Source organism: Lepisosteus platostomus, chromosome 1, assembly GCF_059453375.1.
Source record: "Lepisosteus platostomus isolate fLepPlt1 chromosome 1, fLepPlt1.hap1, whole genome shotgun sequence".
Lineage (NCBI taxonomy): Eukaryota > Metazoa > Chordata > Actinopteri > Semionotiformes > Lepisosteidae > Lepisosteus > Lepisosteus platostomus.
This window is the reverse complement of record NC_142611.1, coordinates 59,751,451-59,767,843: the sequence shown is the minus strand read 5'-3', so window position 1 is coordinate 59,767,843 and position 16,393 is coordinate 59,751,451.

Here is a 16,393-nt window from a genome sequence, read left to right as displayed (position 1 = left end):
TACAAAAGCTTGTGCAGTAAGTGTGAAAAGATTCATTTTAGTAACTTGCTTAAGTTGTTTAAATGTTTCCCACATTTAATTTAAGCATTTTTATTTGACAGCAACATATTTTAACCATGAAACTAATTTTGATCATAAATGCTGTTTTGATTACTGTATTACCCATATTTATATTTTAAAAATGACATAAAAAAAGAAAATACATGAATCCTTCCATCCATCCAATTACAGTTTGCTTTGTTGCCAATTGCCTTGTTTGGTGATGGAAATACATACATACAGTATATCTGTGCAAAATAAAACCTTACTGTATGATTATACATAATGCTTGATTTGAAACATTTTGTAGAAATGTTAGTTATTTCAGCCCTTGGTATTTCACTAATAATTTATCAATTTTTCTCAGTATCTCAATGTTACTGTAAATACAGTCAAAGAGAATGGAAAACCCATTGATCTTTTGTTGAAAAGATGTTCCGACATATTATTAATGCTCTTTTTGTACTATGATGATGGAAAAATTCAAAAAGAAACAAAAAAAAACTCTCAGCTTCATGCAATATGTTCCATCTTGGGAAGGCAAGTCGTATAGCATTGAAACTCAGCTCACACAACATAAAAACAAGCAGCTTGCATACTCACAGATATGATCTTATGACTTTGAAAACAGCAGATGTTCCAAGATCATGTTTATTACTCATGCCTAGACTTGCTTGAATTTGACATTTCAACCAGGTTTAGTCCCATTAGTCACATTGGTAACATAAACCAAATGGCTTATGAATCTTTTCCTTCAGACCTGCTTGAATATGGAGTCACTGACCACATATAAGACAGAATATATTGCAAGTCAGCAGTCCACAAAATGTGGAAATCATATCAAATTACCATTGAATTGGCTCATAATCTATGTTTTGTGATGTGGTTACTCAACACATAGCACACTAGATCAGCATACCCTTTAATAAAGAGAATTAACAAATTCAGGAAACCACGCAGGCCTAAACAGACTAAAAAAGAAAGGTTCCCGCAAGTTTCAGTAAACTTGCCTTTCAGGAATACAGTGCTTACATTCACTTTCAATAACATGACTGAAGTACTCGCTGTATATTGTGATATTAAATCAACACTTTTATGTTTAACATCTCTAAAACATGCTTTTGTCAATGTGTTTCAAAAGCAAAAGCATGATTATTTAACTACTTTAAACATGTTAAGAAATCTATTTTTAAGTTCTTTGTGAATGATCTAAACAAATAAACATGAATATAACCAGTTAGAAAATAATTTGGCACAATTCTTTTAATGTATTTTTTATCTGTTCCAGCTATCTAATTTAAAATTAACTGAAGATAACCTTTTTATGTATAAGTTTAAATTGACATATTTGTTGTTTTCTGCATGTCGGTCTCAAATGCACTCCCACAAAAGAAACAAGTGTTATCATCTTTGAAAATTAGCTCCTCTTCAGCATGGATCTTGTTCTGTGCCAGGCTTTCCATTAAGTGAATGATTACACCCAGCATATGAAATAGCAATTATCAGTAACACTTTACAGTGTGTCCATGTGAAGTAATACATACTTTCATATGGAGTTAATATGAAATGGTACTTCCCTTTAATGGTTTGGCTCTTGTTTGACTAAAAGGAGCCAATTTCTAAATCTTGAAGGATTTAAATCTAATGATGAACTCAGAATTTTCTTCTAGGACCTTTAATATTGAACACATACTGTATTTACAGTATGTTGCATACTGTGGTTTCATTAGAAACTACTCTGCTTGTAGTGCTGCAATTTCAGTGCCTTACAGATGCCTGTCTGATAAATAATTCAGGTGGGTAGCTCCATCAGCATGCGTAGGCTGCTAAGGAACAAGCAATTGGTTTATTCCATGCTGAAAAGAGAAGAAAGAAAACACAACATTTTTCCCCTCAAAAACGTTTTCCCTCAAAGCCCTCAAAATGTACTCCTTTTTCATCAACAGAGGATACCCCAGCAGTGTTATAGACAGGGCCCTTTCCCGAGTCAAAAACACCCCTTGGACCATCAACTCAATCAGGAACTCCCACTGTAACAACCGCATTCCTTTGGTGCTTCCCTACCACCCCATCACACTTCCTATCCCCATTAACGATAACTTTTCCATCCTACAGGATGATCCCTCCATTGGGGCCCTCTTTTCTGACCGCCCCATCATCTCATATTGCCGACCACCTAATCTGCGTAACCTTCTTGTTCACAACTCTCTTGACCGCCCACAGCCACCATCCACACCAGGCACTTTCCCTTGCAACAGAGCTCACTGTATCACCTGCAAGTACAAATCTAACACCACACTCATTCAAGGCCCCTCAAGACAATTCCGGATCACCCAGATGGCATCTTGTACCTCCAGCAACCTTATTTACTGTATCTCTTGCAGTAAATGCCCAGCCATCTACATTGGAGAAACAGGAAGGTGACTCGGAGACCACTTCAGGGAACATGTTAGGGCTGTGAAGATTAAAGATCTCTCCAAGCCCATTGTTTCTCATTTCGCCTCTGACGGCCATGACCACTCTAATCTTTCCCTCTGTGTTCTCAAAGACGGTTTTCCGAACTCATACATCAGACTACAGAAACAAGAATTATCCTGCAACTAGGATCACACCTTCCCCCTTCTCTTAACGACAGACTACTTTTCTTCTAAATTCTCTCTATTCATTGTAGGTTTCATTTCACACTTCTCTTCACCTATCCTGACTTCACACCTCTTGATTGGCCTCTCTTTCTGTCCCCTGCTCCCGCCCCTCGCTCCTCCTCTCTCCTAGCTTTTGTTCTCCCGCTACATTACCTTTGCTTGATAAATATTTCTGTATGTTAAACTGTTAAACTGTATGTTAACTGCTGCAGATGACGGGAGTGCACAGCTGGGGTCAGACTGACAGAGATTTACAGGACTTAGACTGACCTAAATTCAATGCTGACTGCGAGGAGTTTCTGGAAGTTGAAATAAAAGCGGCATTTTGGAGAAATGGAGTCTCACGAAGACAGGTTCTTGAACCAGGCAGGGAATTGCACTACTCATTGTATCTCAATGTCAGAGCATTAAGTTAGTGGGGTTTCAGGCTTAAATGTGGTGATTAATTGGATGGATGTTTGGATGTTTGGGTCCTTGATATGAAACTGTAGAAAAATGTATTGTAGGTAGGTATTTGCCTACTCTTTAAACATTGAAGGAATACATTTACAATGATTTGACAGTAAGACCTATACCTACGGCTAGCTTACTATTACTGTTTTTGCTGGTAACAGTAAACAGCAAGCTAACAATGTAAAAACTATATGATGGGTTGTATGCCCTCCTGGAATTGTTTTTCTTTATGTTTGGCATTGGCCATCTCTTTACATTCATGTCTGTGCAAACCGACACAGAAGTATTGTTTACTCTCCCTTCAAATGACATGTTTCCTGCATTCTGCTGTGTAATTAAAATTCAAATATATTTGCGGTAAGCATAGTCTAAAAGCTTTTGAAGATTTTTTTCACTCCTGTGTGATACAGAAGGTATGATACAAGATTGAGGATCACTTTGGTTTTGGATGTTTTTTTTTCTGATAACATACAAAACCCCTCTTTGACGCAGACGGAGAGGATAGTAGGATCATGATCATTAGAGGTGAATTAGGGAACTATCAGTTTGGAGAGATTTTTGATCCTCTGAGATCTTATCACATATCACAGATTTCCTAAAATGGTCTGCCAGTCTTCTTCCTGTTTCACCAATGTAAATGGATGGGCAATTTTCTGCATGAGGTGCAGTAAATGAGGATTGCTGAAAATATGTGATGTCATCTTGGAGCCTTGTAATTGCACATTCACATAGTATTGGATATATATTTGTTGATGATATAACGGGTTCTTTTGCAGGGGAAGATGATTTGTGTGGATGGTTTCTGTGGGCAGTGAAGGAAGCTATGAACAAGAAAGTTGCACAAATTAGGTGGTCTGTGATATGAGATGATTGGGAGGTCAGGAAAAGGGGTTTTAGTGGATGTGTCTTTCCGTAAAATGGGGAAGTTGTCATTGATGGTCTTGGGAATAGAAATGGTGTTAGGGTAGTAGGAAAGCACCAATGGTATGAGTATTTGTGAGTCGGGGAGTTTCTATCTGGGTTGATTAGATTCAAAATTTAACAACAGTACACTCTAGTTGAAGTTTTTTGATAAAGCAGAATTGGGAAAATTTGGGTAAATGTCTGCTGTTGATGCACAGAGTTACTGGGTATCATTGTGCTATCTTCCTCAATTACTTGTGTGAGAGAGCTTTTTCATCATTGGCAACACACAAATGTCCATCATGACAATTAACAACCTTCCTTGACTAAAAATACTGTGCAGCAGCATGTAGTCCTTTATACTTCCCTCCTGTAGTTGAGATAGAGGCACAGGTTGACTTTTAAGATCACTGTTAACATTGAGAGTGAAGGACAACTTAGAGAGTGTGAGATGCAATGAAGGATGATAGAGAGAAGACAAAAAAACAGATGGTTCTGGGATGTAAGTTTTCAGTGTAGAGCGATGTCCCTGGCCAAACAGGATCAGCCAGGAAAGTTAGTGACTGGAAAAACAAATGAAGATCTGGTGCTCAGTGAAGAATAAGAGAATGTGAGGCAGGGCAATAGAAAGCTAATGTAAATGCTCAAGCAGCTTTAGTAGTGCTAATGTGACTAAAGCTCTAGTGCCAAAGAGATAAGATGAAAATTATAAAACAATGGGACTAACAAAGAAGCCCTAATGTTAGTTGTAAGTGGTATCAGAAACAAAAGCAACGGAAAAGAAAGATGATTATACAGTTTTCAGCTAGGGGGGACCAGATGTTGAGAACTTACACAGATCCTAGAGTGGGTAGGAGAAACAAGGACAGACCATTTTAAAACATGAAAAAAGTGACACACAGGTAGTTTTATTCTTCTGGTACCAAGCATGGAAGTATCAGCTGATACCTCTCTTTTTATTTTATGGTGAATCCTATTGTTTTGATAACAAAAAAATATGTTTTATGTCAGTCAATGTGTAAAGGTGGGTTAAATTATTTTTCATTACATATTTGCTTATGGACTATCATCTGATGTAAAAGTTTGAAAACTCCTGTACTATTTACTTAAATGGTTAAAAGCTGTCTTAATTGAGAATGATATTTCTTATTGAATTCCATGTCAGCAGTGAATATTCATGTGTTTGTTTTATTTGGTTGTTCCATAGATGAATTTAATACATTGTCGTTATGATAGAAGACTGTTATGGATACCATGGACAGCAAGGGTCACCAATAAAGAGGTTCTGGAGCGCATCAAGCCAAAAATTTTGCTAGAGGGAAAAATCACCAGACTCCGGGTCACTTATTTTGGACACGTGATGCGATCAGATTCATTGGAGAAAGCAATGATGCTTGGAATGATCAGTGGAACAAGAAGACGAGGCCGCCAAAGAACGCAGTGGCTCGATGCCATCAAAACGGACACTGGCTTAGGCATAGAACAGCTGAAAGAGAAAGTCCAAGACCGGAAAGCGTGGCGAGAGATGGCCTATAGAATCGCCCAGAGTCGGATCAAGATTAGGTTACCATGTAATGTGCATTTATCAGTACACTTCACAACTGAACAATCTAAACATTTTGTACTAAACAAGTGGATTAGAATTGGAAATAGTTCTTAGAACAATTCATTCTTTAAAAGTTGTCTAATCATTTTACATTTTGTGTAATAGTCTTTCTTCATTGTGTCCCTTTCAGGAATTGAAATGTTATATTCCAAAAAAATTTAAAACACACATAGCAGATTTGATTTTAGTCACTGAAAGTGTTTGCTGAAATTAAGGTTAAAAAACCAAAGTTCAAGTATCAAATGACATACCTACGTAAACAGAGGCCCCAGATCCCTCTTTAATTTAATCTTTCACAAAAGTCCCTGACATCTTAATGATTATGACTCCAATCTCTTATGAAAAGTATTTATAGTCAAATTCATTGCACTGTATATTGAAGTTTATTTCAGATCTCTTGATGGCCATAATGGGAATTCACAGCAATAAAATATGGAAATATTTTTTAAAAATCACAATTCAAGACAAGGCTCCAAAAATGGATTCATTCTTCCTTAAGGAAAGCATGGATGCTCAATATTGTATGTTTATTCTGCTGTTGAATATTTTAACAATTTTAGTCTATGATGGCATTCTCATGGTGGAGGTAAAGTAGGCAATTTTCAAGAAGAATGTGTATAGCTACAGTAAATGACATAAATTGATGATGCAGCACACTATAAGCACCATGAAAGATTTGTTAAGCCTCAATGTTCTTTGGCAGAGTGAATTTCTGAAAGTTTTGTATGAAACAATATCTGCAAGCAAAACCTCTTCATTTGATCCTGAAAAACCATGAGAGTTTCATTCTTATCAACTTCAACAGTAACAAGCAAATGCTTTGTTTTGTGCTGGCTCTGTTCTGTTTTCGAACAAGACCTTTAAATACAGATGTTACAAACAAGAAAAATCTATTTAGCATCTTCTTCTTCTTCTTCATCCTAGCGTTAATCCCGCATCAGCATGGTCCGCTTGTTGGCACGCTCGTCTCCATTTGGTGGATTGAATCAAATAAAAATCTATTTAGCATATTTAGCTTTTTTGGCTGCTAATAACACAATATGAGTATCTCATCCCGCCGTTTCTTGAAAGAAGTTAACATATCTAGTGAACACACTTTTCTCACCTGTGACAGAAGTGTTAACATCTGGTAATCTGATTTTGTCAGATTTCATAAGGCCATTAACATTGGATCTCTTTAGTTCTGAGATTGGAGACCTCTATAAGTGGAACTTTTTTTTCTCCTGATTATAATTTGTATTGAAATACAGCAGCATGGTGACCAGGGACACTGTGCTGTAGGAGGTGCATCTTTCAGAAGACAAGTGAAGGCTTTTTGGTCATTGAAGATCATGTGGCACTGTTTGTGACTGTAGTGTTACAGTACCTCCAGTGATGTGGCTTCCTTCTTATGAGTAAAGTGTCTAGGCATCACTTCAGATGTAAACCTCTATATAAATTGAATGAAAATACCCTTTTTATAGAAAAAGGAATACTTCTTCTTAATATTATTTTATTGTTGATGTTGTAATTTTTCAGTCAAACAAATTTAATAAATTAGATAGTTTGTGCCACAAGTAGGTTTGTCTTTTTCTTTTTACTCTCTTGATTCTTGAATTATTTTCCTGTATTCATTCATTCACTCATTTTGACTAGTTTCAGTTGGTCCTTTTTGTCCAAAGATTAGCATAATAACAATCGTATTACTAGCACAATCAGCATGCAGAGTAGGTCCAGATTGTGTCAGGCATGCCTAACTGTGTTAATAGGAGAGCTGCTTCAAAAGCCAATTCATGGAAAATCAGTTGTGCTGTGACACTTTTGTTGATGCTTACTTATTGTTATTGATCATTTCGTTGTCATGGAAATTAACATTCTAACACAGGTGTAGGGTATTTTTTTGCTTTCAGTCTCAGAGAAACTTCAAAATTATTTTCTATCAGATAGAAAATATAGTCCACATAACTATTTTATTTAACAACCAACTTGCTTTACTCAGCCTGAGGTGTATTTGCCAAGGATGAAACTCACAACACCTGAGTGAAACATAAATGTCATTTTCAATCTTTTTTTTCTTAGTGTAATAAAAAGATCCAATATCAAACTAGCACAATTCCTGTGGAGTTATTGCAAAATCTGTGCCCTTTTCAGGAAATCTATGTAACTTAAACCTATGTTGTAAAGCAAAATAAAATCAGTATAGAGTCTTAAATAATTAGATGATTCCCAAATTCAAAAATGTGACCCTTGACCACATGATATTAAATTTAGTACTGTGTGGTATAGTAACAAAAGCTTTCTAAAAAATAATTTAAATTAGAATTAATTTTGTGTGCACTGAATTTAAATTAATTTCTTTCTGAAAAGTACTAATTCTTTCATACTAACTATAAATTCAAGAAGACGTTGACATGTCCTACAGCCATCACATTTCTATTAGGACTCTTTTTTATGATTTGCCAGTGCTTCAAAATGCACATATAACAATCTAGAAATAACATCTACTGCAATTACTGTAAATATGCATGAAATTAATTCGCACATTAGAAAAGAAATGTACTAATGTTAATGTGAATTTAAAGTATAAAGCAAATATCTACATACAGTATATGTCATATATATACAGTACAATCTTAAAGAAATATTAAATAAAATAGCTAATTGGAGCTCTGAAACATTATAAACTGATGTACTGTTATAATATTAGTTTATTGGATTTTAAAACTCATCTGGGAAATCCCACACAAAAGTGTATATGACCCAAAAGGCTTTCTTTGTGGGTGGTTCAGTGAGGGTGTGACTCCTTTAACTTGGCTGTACAAAACTACTTTCCAAATATGAATAACTCCTGGCTAGAGATATAAGGATGACAGAGTGTTATTGTGAGACAAGATTACTAATCTTGCATTGTAATGGACGAAGATGACAGACCACCCCATACATGGGTGGTGTAGCAATTCTTTCAAATTATGAGTATTGCACATACATACTGAAGTAGCTAGCATTCTCACCCAGATGAAGACATCTCAGAAAAGACCAAAAGAAATCAGTTTATATACAAAATGCAAAATTAAACCACAACACTTTTATCAATCTGCAGTTAGATTAATGACTCACAGAACATTTCCCACCATATAAGTCTTGTGAAAGAGGTGTCAAGCAAATTTGAAAGTGGAAAACCTATACAACCCCATACTGTATGTATGTTTTCTTAGCAGCATTACTAAAAACATTTAATTTGTTCTTATGGTAAGATAAATAATATTGTGTGAGCAGAAATGTTTCTAACTGCATCTTCCAAAGGATATTTACAAAAACTATCCAGAAAATATCCAGGATACTTCTGGGATTAAAGGGTATGATACAGTGCCTTGCAAAAAGTATTCAGACCCTTCCTACAGTCACATTTAATGAAATAACAAAAATGATGCAAATATTTATTCATAAACTTTTTATTTTATTCAAAGTGGCACAGTGTTTAACATTGCTGCCTCGCAGTCCCTGGGTTTAAATCAGAGGGTGCAATATACAGTATGTGTAGAGTTTTTCTACTGCAAACTCCCCTGGGTTCATGTAGGCTTTTTCCCACAGTCCAAAGACATACTGGCAAGTTAATTGGCTTCTAGGAAAATTGGCTCTGGTACGAGTTTGTTTATGAGTGTTTGTGTCTGTTTGTGACCTGCAATGTATTGGCATCCCATCCAGGATGTATCCTGCCTTGCACCCGATAGTTGCCAGGAGAAGGTCTGGTATCCCTCATAACCCTGTGCTGGGTAAAGCAGCTAGAAAATGGATGGATGGATTTTATTCAAAACCTGAATGCACAAACTGAAGAATTCTAAGGGTAAGATAAGTCACAAAATGAGATACTGTATGGCAGCAATTACATCTGCAGGTCTTTTGGGAAAGTCTGTACCAACTTTGCACACAAGGTGGGTGCAATTTTTCAAGATGCTTGGGGATCGAATCTAGACAGCAATTTTGAAGTCTTTCCACAGATTCTTTATAGGATATGAGTCAGGACTTTAATTGGGCTACTCAAGGACATTCACTTTCTAATTCATAATCCACTCCAATGTAGCTTTGTCCTTGTATTTTGTCATTGTCCTTCTGAAAGCTACATTTTGGGCCCAGTTTTAGACTTTTTAGCATATTGAAACAGATTTTCCTCTATTCCTGTTTTTTTACTCCATTCATTTTCTTCTGAATCTCAACAAGCTTCCAAGCCTCTGCTGATGAGAAGCTTCCCTGTTAAATGATGCTGGTACCACTATACTTGACAGCAGGGATAATGTTGACTGGGTGATGCTCTGTACTGGGCTTTCGTTAGACATATTGCTGTGCATTTAGACCACAACATTCCAGTTTTGTCTCATCCGACCACAAAACATTTTGCCACATGTTTGTGGTATCATTTAAATACTTATTGTTTACAGTTATGGCTTCCTTCTTTCTTATGTGCCATACAGTCTACTGCTGTAAAGTGTCCCAGGTTACTGTTGACTCATGAAGACATTTTCTCACATGAAAAACTGAACTCTGTAGGTTCTTCAATGTTGTCGTTGGTTTCACTGTGGCATTCCTCACCAGTTTTTTCCTTGTTCAGCTGCTCAGTTTGGAGGGATGGCCTGACGTAGGCTGTCTGGGAGGTAAAATGTACCTTCCATGATGGAATAGACTATGCAGACAGGGATGTTCAGAGACCTTTTTTTGCACCTTACTCCTGATCTGTGTTTTCAATTACTTTATTCCTGATTTGCTTTAAAAGCTCCTTAGTCTTCGTGGTTGAGTCCTTGCTTGAAATTCACTACCTAACAAAGCAGCCTTACAGAGCTTTTATTTTAGGTTATGAGAACCATCTAATTGTGTGACTCATTCATGTAATTTTGTGCACCTAAATTAATTTAGATTTGCTGCAGCAAATGGTTTGAATACTTATGCAATCAGGACCATTTTTCTTTCATATTATCTATTTAGTTATTTCTTTCTGTTTTTGCTTTGAATACATGAAATATATATGGGTATATAACAAATATTAATTGCTGTTTCAAATTGTCATGACTGCAAACTCCAAAGCAACAAAATGTGAAAACTGTACCAAAGCTTCAATTCTTTTGCAAAGCACTATTAATACTTCAAGGTTAAATAACTCAATATCTTTGTCTGAAGCAGAAAAAATGCCATTGAGGTAAAGTTTTACAAGAAGGTTTGCCAATAAGAGAACATCATTCTACCTTGTTGGTTGACTAGCAGCTCACTACACAAAACACATCATACATGAATTTCTAGAAAGACCTCAAGTTATTATTTTCAGTAGCATGGCTGGATGGTGTATTCCAGCTTAACACAACCATTTTTGCAAAGAAATACTGTAGATCATACATGTTGTTAACGCATTCCCACTTAGTTTCCATTTCTGTTCCCAGAATACCTGCAATCTACTTGTTTTCCCTGAATATCCTGAAATGCATCAGGAAATAAGGACTTTACAGTATTATTCCCATGAAAACAAGTATTTTTAAGGACAGAAAATGAGAGAAAAGCTTTATATTAGCATTCCAATTAGTTCAATACTGATATTTATTTGCATAGATTTAGGAGTATTATTAAAAAATCATTTACACCAGGAGTATGATAATTCAGACTACTTCACTGATGAAAAACACAAATCTGAACATTGTGCACCAAAATTTACTTATTCTGTTCTGTTGTTTCTTAGTTTTTTACATTATGCATTAACTCTTAATAGCATAGTGATATGATTTTGTATTATTTTCCTTTTCCATAGATTAGTTTTATGGTTTCTAAATATCAGAGAAGTTCTGTTATCCTGTCTTTATAATCTGGCCTTATAGACAATCGTACTATTGTGATTGTTTTCAATGGCTTTTACTTAAATTTTGCTCTCCATGATTCAAGCACATATTTATCTTTGAAGTTTTCTCAGATCTTTTAGATCAAACACTCAAATATCAAAAGTAATATAATTACAAAACACTTGCAAGTGTAGTAAAGTTATTCACTTCACTGTTTGAAGCCCACCACTGACACTTCAGTCATTTCAGGGGATTGTTTATAATATCAATATATCATATGATTACTGGATCTGCAATATATTTGCCTTGGTGTACTCAGCTTTATAAGGCTGTCTATGAAAACATTCCACAGCAGATTGTGCTGTCAACATAATGGAGCTCACTGTGAGCTTACTAGCTTACTTTATCTTTGGAAAGGGCAATTAAAGACATAGACTTATATTTGTTGTTCTTGCTGCATGAATTTGCTCTTGACCTAAAAGAATTTTATTAAATAACGGAATGGCAAAATGTATTTTAAATATTAACAAGGACATTTTATATGTAATGTAGTAGCTGAAATCACAAGCACTTTACATATGTTGACATATTAATATTTGCAGTGATTTACATTTGCATGATGTTAACAGGATCTCTAAAAGAACAACTTATTTTGTCCTGCTCCTCAATTTGTTTCCAAGGGCTTTTAATTTATTTAATATTTGGAGAATTCTGTTTATAGGGCAATGCGGTGGCTCTGCACCTGTGGCTGGAAGGTTGTCGGTTCTAATCCTGCGGCCGGCAGAGGAATCTGGGTGTCATGTAAATGGCTGACCCTGTGCTCTGACCCCAAGCTTCTCTCTCTGTCTGTGTGTCTCATGGAGAGCACGTTGGGGTATGCAAAAAAAGAAAAATTCCTACTACAAGAAATTGTATATGGCCAATAAAGTGATTGTATCTTATCTCTTTTACCAATGATATTTGTACTGACCTGAACACTAACTGGTCATTCACCTTTTCTAGGACTCAGACTAGATATTGGATGATGACAACTACCTCAGCTTCAGGGAGACAGCATATTGTTATAGATTCGAGATCTTTGTCGCATTTCTCACTTCCAATGTCCCTAAGAATGGGTACATTTACCACCACTTCTTTTTTTCTTGTGTTGTTTGTGTCACTAGCCCTGAATAAAAGTATTGTGACTCGTGTCTGGATTTCAGTATCTGTGATGATGGTGGTGCTGGGAACTGGTGCGTTTAGTTTCCTTTTTACAGATTCTAGAAACAAAAATTGTTTGTTTCTTAATAATTTCTTCTCTGTCTCTCATAATACAAAAACACTGGTATGTAGAACAACATTTAAACTAGTATACACTATTACTATGCTGAAAGGATTTGAAAAGAGGGAATCCAAAAATCCATCTCAACACTTTTTGACCTAGAACAAAGCCATTTGATCTAGAACAAAGAACTTTCTTGGCATTCTGGCAAGAACTATACCATCCTCATGTGTTCTGTCATCATGGGCTAAATGTCAGCCCCATCACTGTCTGTCCTATAATGTGTTATTTTTGATGACTTGCGTCAACATACTTTATGCTTCTATATCTGTGATCTCTATTTCCAAGAATCAATGTCTCCAAGAGATTTTTTTATTTATCAGAACACCTCTGGGTGTAATTTGGGTTTAATTATAATGTGTATACAGTATGGTACTGTACATGGCATCCATAGTTAAGTATCACATTGTGTTTGAACATTTTGATAAATTACATGATACTTCCAAAGTACACATTGTAAAATCTTGAAACCTCGCTTTACTGTCAGTCACCACCACCATCGTTTGGTGGTGTCACTTAAGTTGAAACCTGAGTTCAGATTTTCTGCACAATCTCTTTTATGGCTTCCCCAGTTTCCAGTTTCCAAAAGAGCCAGTTATTGCACAGATCTTTTTAATGGGTAATACAAGATTTGATAACAATACCTAATCTGATATCTAACAACAGATCACTTTCCACCCCCCTAAAGGATCACTTTCTGCCCTCCAATGCATTAACAACTAGAACAGAACACAATCTTCATAAAATTTCCAGTTGTCAAATAGAGGGCTGTTAAGGTCTCATAGTCACAACAGGTGGCCTGAAATTTTAAACAAGAAGGAAAATGTTAAATCTAACACCAGTGAGGTTTTGTACAACAAAACTTGTATCTCAGTGGACTCAAGCCAGACCAGGGATCAACAGTCTTAGGAAAATAGGCCAGAGATCAGATTTCAGATGGCAGCAGCATAGGCATGTACAGTAACTTCAATGTATCTTTCTTGAGACAACATTTGCAAAACCTGCATCACAAATGGAAACAAGGTCAATGCAAAGGCCTTGTAAATTAGATTTCTAAAAAATTGTGGTTTAAAGATACAGAAGTCATATGTTTATATGGAGTGTGTAAAATAGCTTTTAATAATACAGTATATTTCCAATAGCTGTCAAATTAGCCATAAGCTTTCAGACAAATGAAATCATTTAAGCATGAAGCATTCCCATTTGAGAATAGTAACAGATGTGAGGAGAAATTGAACATGCAGTTTACAGTATATGTTTTCTCTCTGTCTTAGTACTTTTACTGAACTTAACAGAAACTGCTGATGTAGCTAGGGGAGAACTAATTTTCTTCTCAAAGTATATCTGTCTCAATACAGAATCATCATTCAATTTAAAAGTTCAGAGATAATACAATTTTGATAGTCAGATTAAGCAAAGAATTTAATAGCCAAGCTCTTCTTTAATAGCTTCATCTCCCTCGAAATGAAGTATTTAAAAAACAGCATTCATGCCTACAAACCCAGAGACAGGGTAGTTATCTTAATTTACAGACTAAATTATATATTTGAAAATCTGAATATGCAAAACAAATCCTTACACAATCTTACAATCAAACACAGTACATCTGAAAATGACATTAAACCTCTGTTAAATGTTTCACAATTTAGAATTTTTTAACAGGATTCCCATAACCCTTAACTACCCTCCCTGGTCAACACTAGATAGAAGTGCAAACCTATTTGTTTTTTTCTGGTTTTGGATGAAATGTCTCTTTAAACATTTCACAGATGTTTAAATATTACTTTGTACATCCCTCAGTTTAAACAGATACATGAGAGTCTGGACCACCATCTGTTTCAGCAGGGTTGGTCTGACGGACTGATTGATTCTATGGCTCTCCTATGTGGTCTATCTGACTTTTGTACACCTGAGCTCTGACCTCCATCTGTGCTATGGTCAGTAATGAGGTTATTGTAAGGGCAGTTCTTGGAAGTCACTTTTCCTGAAATATAAAATTCTGATCGATTAACTTGATGACCAACGGCTGACTAATGGTACTTCCAGTGATTCCATTCCTGCAGTGACGAAGACCGGCACCATTTTTAAAATACTACGCTGATCTTTCCTAACACATGACTGTTAATGCAGAGATTTCCTTCCTCTTATAGGAATTTTTTGGTAAACAAATTCATGGTGATGGGAACTAAGAGTTTCAGTTTACATTCATCAATATTATACAATATAACATTTGTACCAGTGTTACTAATTAATCATTATTAATTATTGTATACAGTATAAACTGTAGTGCTTATAAAACTAGTAATTGTTATACTGTGATAAACCTAATTGGAATTTCCTCTGTGGTAGTGATGCTGAAATAGGATTTATGTATAATATGTTGTTTGACCAATTGTTTGTCACCAGTATATGATCAGTGCATGAAAACACTAACATTAACAGATTAATACAATTTTGGGGGGGCATTGTACCTACAGTGATGTGAAAAAGTAAGTAAACCCCATGAAAAGCTTTGTCTTTTTTTACATTTTTGGACAAAAGGATATTTGATCGTCATTTCAACAATACTGATAGAAAAAGGTTATCTAATTTTTAAAAATAACATTGAAAAATTACATTTTGCACTCATTCGTACTATTTAAATCAACAGAAATGCAATTTCCTTATGTGGAAAAAGTTAGTACACCCCTACCTTTATCATTGCATCAAATGCCTAAAATTAGAATCAGGTGAACCAAAACAGGTGCAAATGATTAGAATATCATTAGAGTGTAACTTGGAGAACACTGCCTTCTATAAACATCAGAAACTTGTGGTCTGGTTTGGTCTTAGAAATTGAGGTGTGTGGCTACATCATGCCAAGATCAAAAGAGCTTTCAGAGGCCCTCAGAAGAAAGATTGTTGATGTCTATGAGTCTGGGAAGGGTTTTAAAGCTATTTCCAAGCAATGTGTTGTCAATCACTCCAAAAGATCATCTACAAATGGAGAAAATTTCAAACCACTGGCAATCTATCCAGGCAAGGTCATCCCACCAAATTCAGCCCAAGAACTGACTGAAAGATGCTGCAGGAAGTCTCCAAGAACCCCAGGATAACATCAAAGGATTTACAGGCAAGTCTTGCCTCAGTCAATGTCAAAGTGCATGAGTCAACCATCTGAAATAGACTGCACAACATTGCCCTACAAATGAGGTGATCTCAAAATTAAGTGATCTTGATTTTAATTATTCATTTGGATTTCTTGAGTAGTACTGTACAGTATTTATTAGTTTTACATGTTTAAAATAATTTATTTTTTATTTTTAGTTTTTCCTTACATGCACACAGTGGTTGGAAAACTAAGTCTTCACCGTGTCTTCTTGCAGTGTTAGAGAGTACTGCAGTCCTGTCCTGCATTTGACAATCAGGGAAAAATAAGAACAAGGTGCCTCACATCATCTCTGTACACTATGGTTCCTACTATGATGAGCCTATGGACACCTTGCACATTCTAGATCGCTGCAACTGTGCACTGTGTAACATGATAGCAAATTTGCTGTAATATTTGTTTTGTGTTTTAAACGTTGTTACGTCACCATGCGTGTCCGTGTTTTTGTTTTGTTTTGTTTTTTGCTAGCTGTATTCAGGTACCCCC